The following is a 17,532-nucleotide window of genomic DNA, read 5'->3' as shown; positions in this document are numbered from 1 at the left end:
CTACATCACACCAACAATAGCCAATCAAACAAACGAAAAATACGACAAAAAAGTCAAACAAACGAAAAATACGACAAAAAAGTCAAACAAACGAAAAATACGACAAAAAAGTCAAACAAACGAAAAAAACGACAGAAAATCACGGCAATAATAGCCAACCAATCAAACGAATAATAGCCAACCAATCAAAACGAATAATACAACAAAACGTTACGTCAACGAATTCAATTCAAAATAAAAGGCCAATTGTTTAGAAGTGATTGAGACTGAAAACATCCCATTGTTTCCTAAAATAACAAAAGGATTTCATAGAGAAAATAATTAAAATACAAGGACCACACAAACGGCCCTTGGAAAAACGTGCAAATTCATGGTGCTCAAAAAATACCATCCTTTTAGCACATGTAACAGAAGAAGAAGGACTTCATAATCTCCGAAGAAAATGTCAGGTATGAAACCTTACAAATCAATTTGTTTTAATGATCCCTCCACTACTCTGCTAATAACAAAAATAGAACTAAATTAAGCAACAAATTTTTAACAAATGCCTTATAGCGCTGGCAAGAAATTCTTTTTAAAAATGAAAATAATTTCCAAGAAAACAAACCTTGAGCTTGAGGATGTAGCATCTCTGTATGAGAACTAACTGATGCTACATGGCCCGCTGATCTACGAGAAGTTATTGAATTAAAGGGCCGAAAACTTCATTTGAGTAGATCTGAGTCAACTGATGACCTCCGAAAGCTCATCAAAGATAACCTCTAAATCAATCAAACCTAACCTCTAAATCAATTGATAAACCACAAAATGACAAATTACCACAATCACGACATTCTTTAAAAAAACATGAATAAATCACAACAATTACAACAATCTCAATGAATTATGACCCAAAAAGAAGATATTACCTCTATCTGTTGAACCAACCAATAATCTGTTAATTTATTTCATTCAAATCCTTATTTTAAACCCGAGCCTTCATCCTAATACAAGTAAAAGTTTCATCGGTAGTACTCTGACCCTAATTTCTTTTTTTCTTTTTTTATATTTTTCTTTTCTTCTCAAAAAAGTTTTATCACTACGTTTTACTGTTGTTGACGGAATGATTGCCTAATTGTTTCAAAGTTATGTTTCGATAAATCTTGATTTGGATTGTAATTTTTCTCTCAAACCAAAACTGTGAAACTTACCAGGGTATTTCATCAGCCGGGATCTCGCTTACTTTCATCTTGACACACATGCAATGTAACCAATTGTTATTTGGGCACTGAATCGAAATAAAGGTATAAATTTTTCATCAAATTAATCAACACAGGTGTTCTCATTGAAACGGATACTCCATCCCCCCACTTTCAAAATCAATCTAGTTGTCCGAAAAATTATGCGTCGAGCATCGATCAGTACAGAGATATACCTTATCGGGGAAATTTTCGTCGGGAAAAATATTTGTCACTTGGCCAAAATTTCGTCACTTTTCCCCGACGAAGTTTTCCCCTTGTTATTTTAATCGGTTAAACATATGAGGAATCAAATTTCTCGTTTTCATGTCAATATTTTCCAAAACAGCTTGATGTCATTTTGTCGCAAATTCTAAGTCAGGTTCATTCGCGTTACCAAATCCAATCAGTAGTTCTTTTAATCCAACTTAAAATACTCACTTTTGAGCCCGAGCATTGCACCATTGTGTAATTTCTTTTGTATGTCTGCGATAAAAAAGAATACCAAAAATAGAACATAAGAAGTAACTTCGAAATTATGTTCTGACATCACCTTTTCAATTTCCCCTTTCGATAATTCCTAGTGTTACGACGAAAATGCAATTGGATCCTTTTTGGTTACATCTCCTTCAACCTTTTTAAACAAAATTCAATTTAATTCCGCACATGTCAACTAGATCACGGAGACAAGACAAGGAATGTGGAGTAGCTGAAAAATGATTGCATGTGTGCAATGAAGGCGATTACTTTGTCTTTCTTACCTCCCGGCATTTGCAATATTGCGTTCTATTGTTGCTTCCAGAACTTTTTGCTATAAATAACACAAAACTTAATTTATTTGGGTCGCTAAATGTTTTATAGGTTATCAATTAAGGTTGCACAAAATCCAATGAGAAACCTAAATCGTTCAGTGTTCAAAATGAAAAATCCATTTTCTCTAGGTCAAAGCCCTCAAGGTAATCAACACAACTAGATAGGCATGTTTACCATTTACTTAGTATATTTAGATATTTATAATGTTTGATCTAAAATACAAGAAAGGAAATATATATAATCGTTATACCTACTAAATACTCTCTATCTTCCTCCCCCCTGAAAGTCCAACAACAAAAGGTTATAAGGCATAGTACCCATACAATATATACACTACTGTCCATCTGAAAAGATGAGGAGAACATGGTCTCAAGTTTATATACATATATACATGTTTATGTGATGATAGGGTATCCAAGTTCGCCCTATGACGTTCTGACAGTCAAGTGAGTCTCTAAACAGGAAGCCATGAAATATCAACAACACATTGTCAAGCTTCACGTTCCAAGCTGAAACTTTGATGAGCAGGGTATCTTAATAGTTCGCCCTGTGATGACACAATTCGTATCATAAAGTCAAGAAGATGTCAACATGACATACAGATTCTAAGAGATAACGAACAGGGTGTCTTAACAGTTCGCCCTGTGATTATGATGTGTAAACCGTACCATACAGTCCAGGTACCTATTTCAACACATAGTCAATCAAGTGTCCAGGGACTCTCTTATTGCGTTGAGATCGCCTGGGTTGTAGCGTTGAGTGTTGTGCTTGTTGAGCAGAGCGTGTAGGAGTACTGTACGCCGTAACCTTCGAAGGTGAACCATTAGAGGCAAATGGTGTTGATCGAGTAGGCTCTGCTGATTGTTGGATGGCTGACGGTGTTGGTTGGACGTCAGAATGTTGTACTACAATTCGTTGAGTACGTGGTGTTGTAACTTCCCTCATTGGTGGTGCAGCTGATGTTGGACGCTCATCGTTCTTCACTGCCACGGGGGCAGCAGTTTTGTCCAGTCCTGAATATGAGGGGTGATTTGGGAGGACTGGACGCGTTTGTGATGGATATGTAAGTGTGGGAGGTGAAGTATGAGTTTGAGTTAATGGTTGTGGAGTGGGAGGTGATGGGATTTGGAAGGAAGAGTTCTGAGGCATGACAGGGGTGAAGCGCCTCAGAAATTTCCTGTTGCGGAGAGTAACTCTCCCTGATCCATCCACTCTGACAGCATATTGATCGAACTGTCTGACTTCAATGATTGATCAAGTCCTGTCCCATTTGCGCGGATTTGGTCCAACTTGATTCTGGATACGTACATGATCTCCTACCTTCAGTGGTGGTAGGGGGCGGGTCCCGATGGCAAGTCGTTCAGCAGTCTTGAAGTGACGTAGTCGTAGGGCTTCCTCACGCTTCTGGAGGGTGTCTTGCCAAGTGGGATGCGGACGATACTTTCCAGGTAGGATTGGTACTGGTGATCGGATGGGATGGCCAAATGTGCATATAGCAGGTGAGATTTGTGTGTCTGGCTGTGGTGTATTTCTGTAGATGAGCATGGCCTTTTGGAATGCATCAGTGTCGAGGTTCCCACTAGCATCTGTATTGCCGACAATCATGCGTTTGACAGTCTTGACGCCAATTTCAGCACGGCTGTTGCTGTGGGGGAAGGCAGTGGAAGATATACGTTGACGGACTCCCCATGACTTTAAGAAAGACTCTGTTGATCGGGATGTGAATTCAGGACCACCATCGGATGCAAGCTCCTCAGGAATGCCATACGTAACGAATGAGCGACGTAAGCAGTTGATCAATCCAGCGCTCCCATCTTTAGCACGGTCCACGATTGGCCAATTGGAGTATCGGTCAACAGATACCAGGTAATACTTTCCCATGTAGTGGAAGAAGTCGGAGCACAGGTACTGGAATGGGTATTCTGGTGTTGGTGGTGTAGTTGGGGGCATGCTTGGCTGAGAAGGCGCCATTACGTCACACTGGCGACATCTAGATCTTCGTTCTTTGATTGAGTTCGTGATACCAGGCCAAAACACCGCAGATTCAGCATGAGCAATCATTGAATTGGTGCCTTGATGTGCTGCGTGGAGATTATCAAGGATAGTGTTGCGAAGGCTGGGTGGGATGACGATCCTGTCTTTGAACATAACGACACCGTCTAGTGTTGATAAGTCCAATCGATATTGGTGATATGGGTGGAGTACTTCCGGAAGTTTGTCTAAATGCTGAACGAAACCAGATTCAATGATTTCTGTGAGTTGAACCATGTCGTTGTCGCTTGAAGTGGCTTCCTTGATCATATCCCAGGTTACTGAATTGCATGTGGTGGTGATAGCAGCGACGGATTGGTTCAGGAGTCCCTCTTCGACTGCGATTGTTGAAGTTGTCTGACCAAATACTTTTGACGGAAGAACTTGATGGGCTTTCGGCGGTAATAGCTCAGTGGAGTAGGTGGAGCAAACATCGTCGGGTAGGTGCATCTTGTCGGGTGACCTGAGTCCACTGGGATGTCTGGACATGGTGTCTGAGACGCAATTCTTTCGGCCTGGGATGTAGCACATCTTGAAGCGGTATCGGAGGGTCTTCTCTTTTAGATTTCGTAAGCGACCATTGGAGATTGTATCTAGTGAGCGATCAGAGAAGACACCCAACAAGGGTTTGTGATCGACGGCAACGATGAGATTATCGCAGCCCAAAACAAAGTGTCTGGCTTTGTCGAGTGCATCGGCTACTGCAAGGGCTTCACCTTCAATGGGGGCGTAGCGTGATTCAGCAGCATGAGTGAACCGACTACCGACGAGTACTATCTTCCAACCAGTGTTACAACAGAAAGGCTTGATTTCAGGGCAGTCGCAATGCTTTTGGAACAGCCAGTAACCAATGCCGGATTTCGACCAATCGGTGGCAAGGCACGTTGGTTTTCGTTTGTCGAATATACAGACACCTTTTTCAATCTCTACCACGATTTGGCGTTTGGATTCATCGAAGATCGTTTGCAGTCCTTCATTCCACTGGAACTTCATCGTTGGTTTCAGTAGGGAACGGAAGGGTTCCATGAACGATGTCATACTGAAGACATATGTGACTTGATTCACAAGACCAAACCATGAACGTACATCAGTGAGATTCTTTGGTGTCGGGAAGTCCATGATGGCTTTGATGATTTTCTCGTTTTGACGGACAGAGGTAGGCGTGATTTCAAAGCCGGCAAACTCGACTGTGTCGGCACCAAATGTAAATTTATCAGGGTTCAATATGATACCATTACGAGCGCAAAGGTCAAGCCACTGTGCAGTTTGATGAAAGCTCCCTTCCAAGGTATCTGCCCATAGTAGAGAATCATCAACAACTTTGATTTTGTTTGGGAAGTCACTGGCTATTTCATCAAATCTTCTTGTGTAGCCGTCACCAGACGAAATGTAACCCTGTGGGTGCAGTGCAATATCGGTAACGACCCCAAGGGGTGATAAAGGTAGTAAGATGCTTGTCTTCTTCACAGAGGGGAACACTGTGGTATCCATTCCAGGCATCTGTGACGGTTTTCTTGACATTGTGGGGAACTGAACGTACTTGATGGAATGGAGACTGAGTATGATGGGTTTCTCTAGTTGCGCAGGCATTGAGGGCTTGGAAGTCTACGGTACGACGAGGCTCTCCATTTTTCTTGGCGCATACTACCATGCGATGACACCAGGTCACAGGTTCCCCAATTGGCACCTTTTCGAGGACCCCAAGTTGTACATCTCGGTCCAGATCGGCCTTGACTTTCGGAATTGGAGTGTGGTGAGCTGTAGGTTCTGCGGACTCATCAATCTGGAGAGATAAGGGAGGTCCAGTCATCATCGGCAATGGTTGGTGCTCGCATGTGTTGAAAGTGCTGGACTTGTAGTGATCTAGTAGGAAGTCCTGTAGCTTCTGTCGATTCTCGTCTGTCCCTGCACATGGGAGATCATTAGGCAGTGCCGGTGGAGGTTCACGTTTCGGACAGTTGCAGCCAATTGTTGTTGGTGTTGGGAATTGTTCGGGATGATTGAGGTGATCGGTCGCTGATTTGAGGACGTCAGCTGATGCAACTTGATGATACTTGTCAGCCATGGCTGGGAAGCTGGAGGAGATGATACCCAAGTCAATGCAAGCACCTTTGCTGATGAAGATTGACTGGTTTCGTTGGTGACATACACCAGCTGTCGTGTTTCTTGGGTGTTGTTTGAGCTGGACGCAGGGCTGTTGATCCTTAGGATGATGGCACCAAGTACCTTGATGGGATTGCCGTTAGCTGCTCGCATCTCCATTGATACTGGGAGAAGGTCTGCTTTGGTTAGTCCAAGTTTCTGTACGCACTTGAATCCAATTAAACAACTTTGACATCCGGTATCAGCCATTGCAGGGATGGTGATGGTCTTCTCAGGATGGTTTTTGATAGGTTGATATCCAAGTCGACCGCAACTTTCATCATCAACCGAGATATTGAGGTCGAGGTATGGTTGAGAGCTGGATCTACGTTTCTCCCAACTCTTTGAAGACTTGTTGTAGATGTGATGGCTTGTTGGCTTCCTTGGTTGTTGAATAGCGCAGAGCTCATTGTATGCAGATTCTTGGTCGTCGAAGACAGCACCTTGATTCTCTGGCTCAATCTTGTTTTGTTTTGGTTTGTCTTTGCTTCTACAAACGCTTTCATAGTGATGTGGTCGATTGCAGTGACTACAAACATGGTTATACGCTGGACATGTAGTCTTTCTTTGTTTGGCAATAGCTTTGGCACCGTGGCCCTTCTTTCCACAGTACGTGCATGGAGTTGAGTCGGTTGATCCGGCTTTTTTATAACCGCTGCGGATTGCGTTGTTTTCGTGTTGTTGGAGTAGCTTGGATGCAGAGCGCTTACCAGTTTCTCTTGCTTCTACAAAGTGTAACACCTCGTCAAGGGTCATTTCCTGGTTCGTTTGGCCAAGCAAGTCGAGTTGAATGTCTGAGTCTTCTAGGCCTCTGCAGATGACGTCTCGGAGGATCTGTTTCGGTTAGTCAACCTTGTGTTCACAGTTTGGACAATCTATGAAGTACTTGCAAACATTGGCTTGTCCTCTTAAACGGGCGCAGAAGGACCGGATTGGTTCATCTTGATCTTGGTGAGAATTATTAAGGGTGACTCTGGCAATCATAGTGTTCTCATCTCTCACTGCCAACGACTTAATAGCAGCTAGTACCTCATCTTCAGTTTTAACAGAAAGAGTTCCTACTGTGGACCTGGTAAGGTCTTTGCGTAGTTCATCGTCGCAGCATTCTAGCAGTTGGAGGACTCTCTCTTTTCCAGTAACTTTGGTTGCTGCAACATATTCAGCCCATCTGGTTGTGAAATATTGCCATTCTTCGCTGGTACCGGCGGATGATATTGATGGCCTCTTAACTCGTTCCACTTTAGCAGCACCTTGTTGATTTGGTGAGCTGGTATGGACAGCATTGGCATGTGCTGTGATGAGAGCGGCGACAATTGTGGCATCCAGGTCAGGTGTGACGTAGTCACACGACTCGATTGGGCATTCGACAGCAGGCATCTTGTTGAAAAACCAGGCGATCAGTTCAATAAAGATCAAACATAGATAGGCATGTTTACCATTTACTTAGTATATTTAGATATTTATAATGTTTGATCTAAAATACAAGAAAGGAAATATATATAATCGTTATACCTACTAAATACTCTCTAACAACTTATTATTTTTACGTTTGATTGTCGCGTGATCTCCCACAATATGACCTTCTTCACCTTTTTCCTGCTCCTCCTCCACACCGTCTGTCTCATTATCATTCCCCACTTCATGAACTTCTTCACCTTTTTCCTGCTCCTCCTCCACACCGTCTGTCTCATTATCATTCCCCACTTCATGAACTTCTTCACCTTTTTCCTGCTCCTCCTCCTCATCGTCTGTCTCCATGGGTGTAGATGTTGGAAAATCACAATCTGAAATTATTCAACATAAACTTTATTACTGACTTTATTTTAACATGAAACTTGTCCTAAACAAGTGATACTTTTATTTATTGACCTACCTGGTTAATCTGTAGAACATTGAGTATTGAGTATTGAGCATGACATTGAAATATTTAATCAAATTTTAAGTCAATTATCCCTTAGTGAGGCTCAAAACTTTCACAAAAACGCTAATTGTTTTTGCTCTAGGTATGTATTACATGTTAAATTTAGGTTAAATTAACATTTTAGGAAAATTTCTTTAAGAAATAAAGAATATCAACGATGAAATGGAAAAAAGCGTGTTTTACTATTATTATATGAATCTCTTTTATCACCAGTAGAATGGTATATAAACAAAAATATGTACAGGTTAAAAAGAAGAAAATAAAAACAAGACTACGTTAAATAGAATATATGAACAGTCAACATGCGAGAACAGGGATTTGAACAGGATAAAAGAAAGAAGTAAAGAGACAGAGGTCAGATCCCTGTTCTCGCTCTGATGACGTGTTCTTCTAACATTGCTTTGAAAGCAACCCGATTATCATAAACATGCCAGTTTTGAATATAATCATTGTACTTATCAAAGATATCTGAGGGCAGTTGATCAAAACATTGAATAATACGGTGTCTTTTGCCGAATAGTGTTTCTGTGAAGGATATGTCGTTAAGATCGATTATTCTTTGACATTTGTCGAGAAAGCTGAATTCTACGTTCGTATGAGTAGACAGTAAAAAGCAGATATAACTCTTGGTAGATTCATTAAGCACTAACTGCCTGAGTAAGTTCAGACGACGTTCATCGATAATGCTGCATACATTGGGAATACTGTACAGTCGATGAATGTCGTTTTTGCTTCTCTTCGATACATTGAATAGAGATTTTAAACAAGCCCTTGCCTGAGAATCAAGGTACTCCATCTCTGATTTTGTAAGTTCAACTAATTCAAGGCCATAGAGAAGTTTTGGTATGACAATTGTGTTGTATATAGAAACAATAGTGCTAGGATGGCAGTTACGGATGCCGGAAGCGATGAGGGAGGTGGCTACAGACCATAACTCTGCTATTCGAGTGTCTCTGTGGTTCTTTAAGCATAGATGATTTTTCTTTTTTGTCCATTGAAATCCGAGATGCGTTAGGGTGTCTTGTTGTGATATTTGACAGTCGTTAAGAGTCAGGGTCGGCGATTGGATTTTGGTGGGTCCAGATATGACGAATTGTGTTTTGGTCTTTGTTTGGTTGAATTTAAGCCCGTGTTCCTTACCGAAGGATGCGCAGTGGTCAATAAGAGTTTGAAGGTTTCTGAGGGTAGGACTAAGTAGTATAATGTCGTCAGCGTAAACTATAATACATGTCTGAAGACCATTTGGTAGTGAGGTGCCAATCTGTAGGGCTTTGATGTTCGAAATAAGTTCTTGGGTGTAGATGTTGTACATGTAAGGTGATAGGATGGCTCCTTGGCGAACCCCTTGACTGAGGGTGAACTGCTTTGATTCCCCAGATAGGTACACTACGGTGGCAGTACCGTTCAGATAAAATTGGACGAGGAAAGAGATTATCTCACTTGGAAAGTCTTTCTCGCGTAGCTTTTCGAATAGAGTAAGCCAGTTGACACAGTCAAATGCCTTTTCAGCGTCAAGGCTACAAATATAAACTGGAGTGTCTCTTTTGTTGTAATATTGAATAGTTTCTTGTAGAATAAGTTCAGCGTGGAGGGTAGAGGAACCACTGGTGAACCCAAACTGTGAGTCTATATGATTCTTTATTTCAGGACATCTCTCCAGGATGACAAGTTCTAGAAGTTTAGTAACTATAGGTAAAATGCTAATTCCTCGGTAGTTGTTCGGGTTGTTGAGTGATTTTTTGTACGATTTAACAAGTGGGATTATTATCGAGGTGCTAAGTGCTTCGGGAATGTTTTTCGACGTAAGAATCTTGTTGATCAGTGTTGTCAAATATGAGATAAACGAATCACTTTGCGCATATATGTAATGTTCTGCCTTTAGTTGGAATAATGGATCGCGAGATTTACCGGTCTTAAGCTTTTTCATTGCATTCAATACTTCCAATTTCGTGACGTAGAACTCACCCTCGGCAATTGATTCCTGTACATCGTCTAAGAGATCTTTAAGTTTTTCGTTTGTCTCTGAGTTATCGATATGGTCAACTCTCGGTGAATTTAGTAGCTTGTCGAAGTGAATACCGAATTCTGATACAATATCATCACTGGTTGTCTTTCCATTTATTGTGTAGAGTTTATGTTGCTTCTTTTTGAGAAAGTTTATTTCATTCCAGTATTTAGAAGGGTGAACCTTTTTCAGTTTTTCAACATTTATGTAGTGGTTTACAGTCGCTTGATGTTTTGCATGTTTCACTTCGTTCCGAAAGATTTTTCTGGCAAATTTTGTAGCGATTGTACGAAACGTTAGAACTGTCTCTTGGAAAATTATTCTGGCGCCACGAGTTAAACATTGTTTGGAGATTTAAACGAGCTTTGCGTAGTTCGTCATTCCACCATGGTTTACTTTGAAAATTATGGGATGTTTTAACAAATTTCGAATAACATTCAGTTGCAGAGTTTTGTAAGATTGTGTGCAGTTCGTTCAGCATAGAATCGGCATTGGAGCTAGCGTTGGTTTTGGTCTCAATGGTAGATGATACGTGTTGTTGATAAAGAGATATGAATTTTTCATTTTTCCACATATAATTCGGAATGGAAGAATCAAATCCACTGTCATTTCCCTCAGACTCATTTTCAGGCTTATTGGTCCCCGGTGGAAAGTTAAACGAAATGACAACTGGTAGGTGATCGCCTGTGTTTAAAGCATCTGGAGATAGGACAGAGGTATTCAAAACAAAGACAGAGAGTGATGTCGGAATTAAAACGTGATCAATATACGATTTGTTGGGCATTGATAAGTGGTGGTAAGTGTAAGTTGGTCCTTCACCTTGAGTAATGTCAATCGGAATTAAATTGTTCTCCACTATGAACTGTGAGAGGTGTTTGGATAGTGCATTTGGTTGAGCTGTTCGTTGAGTTAGAGGTTTGTCAGGACAGCTTTGGAAATCACCGAGTATGATGGGTTCTGAAATGTCAATGAATTGGTTGAGAGCACCAGTTATTGTTGCAAGTTGTGTTTTGTAGATGTCTATTGATTTTTGGACTGGCTGTGAGAGTGATTGAAGGTACACACCAATGATTGTCAGTGTGCGGTTTCTGTATAACGTTTTAACAACTGTGGTAAAGTCTTCTAGCAAAATAGTGTCCACATTCGTAAAGCGATCCTTTCGGAGAAGTAATGTAGTACCACCAAATGGTCGACCATGATCGTGTTGATTGGCTGGTTGTACGAATAGGTGAAAATTGTTTCTGTATGATGAAAGTAAGTGTAATTCGCTTTGTGTGAGCCATGTTTCAGTGAGATGTATTGCGTCGTAAAGTTTAGTAAGTTTTTCAATATATACAGAGTTTGTCTTGTATCCATAACAGTTTAAGGAAACAAACTTTAGGTTGTCAGTGCAATTACTCGAGGTTGTCGTATCCATTTTGGTTTCTATTGAAGTGTCTATAATTGTTGAAGTTGTTGCTGGGTGAGCTTTGAGTGAGATAAGGGTTTTCATCGGTTAGGGGTTGACGGTCATTGCGAAAGCTTTGATTTCCTCTGTAACTGTTGGGGTCATGGTAGGTATTCAGGTTACGGTCATTATGAGGGTTGCGGTTGTAGTAGGAGGAGCGGTCGACAGAGTTAGTGTTGGGGTTACGGTGGTCATTGTTGGTTCTTGGATGACGGTACGGTTTAACAACTAGTCCCTCAATCCAACGGTCAACCTCAAACGCTTTGTGTTTGTCTGCAGGATGTATGTCAATACGAAAGGATTGATTGCGGTGGCTTTTGCGAATCGGTTGGATGTCTATGACTCTTTGGAGACGATTGATTCGGTATCCTCTGCATTAAGTTCTGTACTGAATCCTCCAACGAAAAGAGAGTACGGTCTAGCAGCCCCAGTCACACCTTTCCCAGCACCCGATTTGCCACCATACACTACTGTTTTCTTTGTGATAACAATGTTCTCTTTGTTGTTGTTTGTACGAGGTAAGTCCAGCCTTTTTCGATTTGTGGTTGACGATTGTGGTGGTGTTATTCCCCGCGGTGTGGTGGTTGTAGCTCTCTCGAGGAGTCTATCAACAGAATGTTCAGAGTGTTCTTGTTGGATGTTCCCAATGTTACCAATTTTAGACTGGAAGTCGTTGACTTGGATCCTTAATTTTTCGTTATCTTTTTCCATAATTCGTAGTTGTGACTTCATCTCCTCGTGTTGTTCTTCCAGCTTTTGATTTTTCTCGAGAATCAAATTGAGTTTATCCAGGATGGTTACAATGTCAGGGTCCATTAAAGGTTTACGAGGTGGAGCTTTCAGGACACTTGACATTTTCTCAAATATTCTGTTCTCATGGATTGATAACCCAAAGTCGTAAATGTCTTGTGCCATTTTTTGGTTGATTGATCGACCCTTGTAGCTCTTAAGATTTTTCACTGGTTCTAGAGGAGAGAACCCATTATCGTCTAGTGTTTTGTCATCAAAGTTATTAATGAAAGCATCGAACATCTGCTCTCTAAATAAAGTTAATGTGTTCGTCGAGAGCTGTTGTAGACTGTTGATAACTTCTGGTTTTATAAGGTTACATATCTGAGTCAGATTTTGGAGATATGAAGTTGATGGTCCTTCTTTGTTCTTTGAGATGTGGTCAGTAAATGATTTGAGAAAAGACTGATCAGATGTCTGTTGAGATGGTTGATTAGGTGTTTGTTGAGATGATTGTTGTGGTTTCTTCGGAATTAGGACGCCATTTTGAATTCCGCTGCTAACGTCCATTATTGTAAAAAGAATGAAATACATAGACACAATGTGTCATCAAATAACACGTGTCACATAATTAAACTCATCATATAGACTATCGATTATTTTATCAAAATATTATAATTAATAAAATTGACCTTTAAAGGTCGTTGCCGAGCACGAAGAAACTCTTGAAATTCCTTAAAGTCAAAAAATGCTATTAAGTTACTTTTGGATAGTAAACTATGGTCAGAGCCTTATAAAATTTAACTGGGCAGCATAAAACAGAGCAAATCTTTTTACGGAGCTTGCTTAGTAACCAGGATGTGCTCGGAGACGTTTTGCCAAGACGGTGTTTTATTAATATTGATTATCTATAAATACCTGTAGCGCCAAATACTCCAGCAGGAAACAATGTATTTGGATGTTCCATTTGTGTAATTGTTGAAGTGTTATCTGAAAACAAAATTTAAAACTATGGTAACCAATGACGCCCATTTCCTAGTAAAAATAAAGGTAAAATTATGTAACGCAAGATTTTCTTGACTCTTATTGAGGTGTCGGGAAACCAGATCTAAAGTTTGTAAGAAGCTTGTGTACACGAAACGTACATACAGCTCAGACTTTGCTTCTCTCTCCTATGATTTCGATAGTAAATTTTTGTCGCCAATCCACACGTAATTTAATTCACTTAATAGAACCTTATGACCCATGTACATAAAGATTTTCAAATCCTTTCAAATCATTAAAGAGAACAACAGCCTGGCCTCCGAAAATCGATCATCATTTTGGACTTACAACTACAATCTTTTGACATCTCAATGCATACTTCCTTTGGACGTAAAGCAGTATCATCTGTGAAGAAAAAGGCTTGGGGATAAGGATTTGCATGTCCATTTAGAAAACACTAAAGGCAACAATGCATTCTTATAGGAGCAACTGCTACCACTTTTGTAATTCATAGATTGTTGTTTGCAAATTTTTGAAAATCCCTGTGGTGAAGTGTATAGCTATTATTAGCATTCGAACAAGCTCCTACTACCTCCACCTTCCTTTCCCGAACCATTGTAAATTTTTTCAGAGAACTTAGAAGCGTACAATGTTTGTCACAATTTAGTACCAGAAGAAATCGTACTAGTAAAACTCTTGCTCTGACAGAGACCGGCATTCTCAGGCAATTACATTCTAAAACTAATCCTAAATCTACTACGAAAATATGTTAGAACAGCAATTACTTCTTGGGGAGTCCATTTCACTTTCTTCATTTTGACTTTGTGCAGCTGTCGACAACATCACTGTACCTGAAAATTCAGAAAAATGAAAGTTAAAAAGGACTTTATTCCTTTCGTGCAACAAACTTCAATTTCAGATTGTAGGTACTTTTACTTTATAGAAAAATAATTGTATTTCGTGTCAACTACGTTCAAAGTATATGATAAAATTGAAGTTCGTAGCAAAAGAAGATAAATATTTAAATTTTCATCTTTATTTTCGAAGCTTTCATTCATTTAGTTATATAGTTATATTATCAAAACTCAGATCACTCAAAACATCTCAACATAACAAATTCTACAATCAGTTCTATGTCAATTACTTCAAAATAGTTCGTACATGCAACGATTCCCCTTCCACAAACCTGGAAGATATCATCGATTTAAAACCGTTTCAATGAAAGATACGTACTATGAATTAAGCTTACTCGTGTATCATTTAGACATCTATTGTATCCCTATAACAGAACAAGCATATTAATTTCATTTGATGGAATCTATGGTGACATTTATCATAACAGGCGTCAAAGGAAAAATGACAAAGTTGAATTTTGGAGTTTCACCATTTACCTTTTTAAAATTGAAACAACTTTTAGGTGACATGTTTGTCAATTCCAACGAGACAGCAGGTGGAAATTCTTCGTCGTCGTTTTCTTCTTTTTTTCTAGAAGTCTAATATTGAAATTGCAAAAAATAAACAATTGACAAACTGTGCGAGATATGCACCACCAGATGGATGTCGATTCATATTGTAACACCATCTTGAGATGATCTTTATATAGTAAGTTTTATACGCAAAAAAACAGCAAAATTATGCTTATAAACGTTATGCTTATAAAAAAGTGTGTATTATAATTTCAATACTGTAAGATATCATAACAATCTAAATACCTACAGAAGTTAAAAATTTTCAAAAATTGTCAAAAGATCTGGAAATTCAGCTCATCCTTAAAAAGAAACAAAACCTATATTTTATCATAAGAAAGAGCACGCTACATAGATACTTGTTGAAAGTGGGATTAACTGACCTTCAAAAACAATATCCAGTGACGACTCGAGCTCTATAAGATTATCGACAGCTGTATTGGTCAGAGTAATATTGTTCCCGACGAACTCCCGTCGAATATTCCTATTGAAATAAAGTGGTTTGATTTGAAAAACGTCTAGCGTTTTCTTGACCTCAAAAAATTCAATAAGTGATAATTATTGCGTGGTAGCGAGTATAGAAAAATCTGAAAGAATTTGTGTTCTTGTGTACCTATTAGAAAGACAGAGGGTTGGCATAGGCAGGGGGAATAAAAAAAAAGTCAAAGCGGATGGTTTGCAGTTTCAAGGCGGGGGTTCGAATAAATATGTCCAGGGTGGAAAATTTATAAAAGCAGATTAATATAGAAGATTTAGAGAAAACAAGAGACGTTCAAAATATTTTCCCAAATGACTTTTATACACGTATAAAAGTCATTCGGGAAAATATTTTGAACGTGTAATGGATTGCACATAGCAAAATGTAATATGCAGGAAGGTTATATGGTCAAGTCACAATTATACAAATATCTCTAAAATGACTTTCCCATTCTTACATAGAGGCATAATCTTCAAAGGCCTCAAAATTGAGCAACAACTAACCTTCAGCAGCTTGCTTTACCCTAGACGATGCTATCGTCCGTATAATGTATTATTATGATATAACATAGTTTGTATATTATCTAAAACGTAATATGTTTCGCGGCGGATAGAGTCTGTGTTTACGGACGATATCAACTCGGCGTTTTTCTTGATTTTACTTTGCCCTGACCGACCATGGAGAAGGGTCGGTGATTTTTGCGAAAAAATCCCGTAGATTTATTGCCGAGCTTGGGAGAGAAAACCAAAACAAAAAAACATCGAAGGAAGGAAAGGCAGAAAGGGGAAGCAGTGCAAGCACACGACATGAGTGAACTTTATCCATGGTTGTTTTCTTGGAGCACTAGGTTCTGGTTTGGTTAAGAAGAATATTCTTGAAGGCTAGAGACCTTAAAATCTTTGCTGTTGCTTTTTTGGCAATATTAGTTAGAAGGGATTGTTTTCCTCAAGACCACCCACAAACAATTTTTTTTCAACATAAATGCCTGACACCTTGTCTATGGGTAAGGTTTATATTTACTGAATTTTGTAGTTTCTTTTATGGTAGAAGGAATCAGTGTTAGTTGAGACTGAAATATTGACTTTCACCAGTTCATACAAGAATGGGTTTGTGCTTGTCAAAAATCTTCAATTAAAGTTTCTTCTAAGAAAAAAGGCCTAAATTTTTTTAATAGATTTTAATTACTGTTTATTTAGTTATTATTGGGCTTGTGTTGATTGTGTTTAATGTTTCGCTATTTTTTATATTTTTTATAGTCAATTTTTCAGCTTGACGCTTGAGTGACAGTTATCTGGCATATTTCGACCAAAGCATTCTACAAAATTCAACCAACACCTTTCACGATATCAGACCAACATCCTCCACCGTGTCCACTTTCTGCAATATCTAAACAACACATTCCACGATACTTGATCAACACTTTCCATTATGACTGAAGGATACCCTCCACGATATCTGAATAACACTTTCCACAACATCTGAACGACACCTCTGACAGGATGATTTGAGAGCAGTACTCAAGCTGGATCTGAACAAAAAGTTTCTTTTTGACTATATTTTTAGCAAGCAGCTGGTTCATTCAAAAACAACTTTTCTAAGGCTCAGGTCTCAGGTATTGAAAGTTTGAAACAAAAATTTTTTTAGGACACATTTCTATGACATTAGAAAAAATTGTATCGAAAAGAATTTTTTTTGACTTCAAATTTTCACATTCTTCTGGAGAAATGCAAAATTATCTGCTACCCAATCAACACAGAATGCAAGATATAAAAATTTCCCCCGACTTTTTAGGGCAATTCAAGGTGAAACGCTGCAACCTTTTAATAATTTACGGTGAAATTTCAGCTAATCACCATGTAATTAATTATTGAACGATTTTTCACCGCCAATTCATCTAAAACGTCAAGGTAATTTCCTTTTATTTTTTTCTGTGATATAGTCAGATATAGTTTGCAAATTTCATCTAAAATTTTACAACTATTTATCCTGCGAAAACACAAATTTCGTTTGAATTTTGTAAAAAACTAAAAAACTAAAAATTTATCATAATTCCTGAACCAATGATCAAAATTACTTTAAATTTGAAATTTAGGGTCACAGTGATGATTGAAATGTAATTGTGAAAAAAAATTCCCCAAAAAATCTGTGGTTCAAATTTTCAATTTTAGACCTGAGGCCGAGAAGGCGTATTTGACCGAACCGGATGCTTTGCAAAAAATAGTCAAAATAAAAACCACGTTTTAAATTTCTTTACTCAAATTATCCTTTTAAAATGATCCAAGTGGCAAGCCCATAAAAT

The 17,532-nt window shown here is 39.0% G+C and overlaps 1 pseudogene; it reads right to left on the bottom strand.

Moving 5' to 3' along the window:
- Window positions 1-2,360: 2,360 nt before the first annotated feature.
- LOC136800258 (uncharacterized) lies at window positions 2,361-7,673 on the bottom strand (annotated as a pseudogene).
- Window positions 7,674-17,532: the final 9,859 nt, after the last annotated feature.

Source organism: Clytia hemisphaerica, unplaced genomic scaffold, assembly GCF_902728285.1.
Source record: "Clytia hemisphaerica strain Z4C2 unplaced genomic scaffold, Clytia hemisphaerica genome assembly, whole genome shotgun sequence".
In the NCBI taxonomy this organism is placed as follows: Eukaryota; Metazoa; Cnidaria; class Hydrozoa; order Leptothecata; family Clytiidae; genus Clytia; species Clytia hemisphaerica.
Note: the sequence above shows the minus strand (reverse complement) of the source record. Positions and strands in the feature narration are given on the sequence as shown.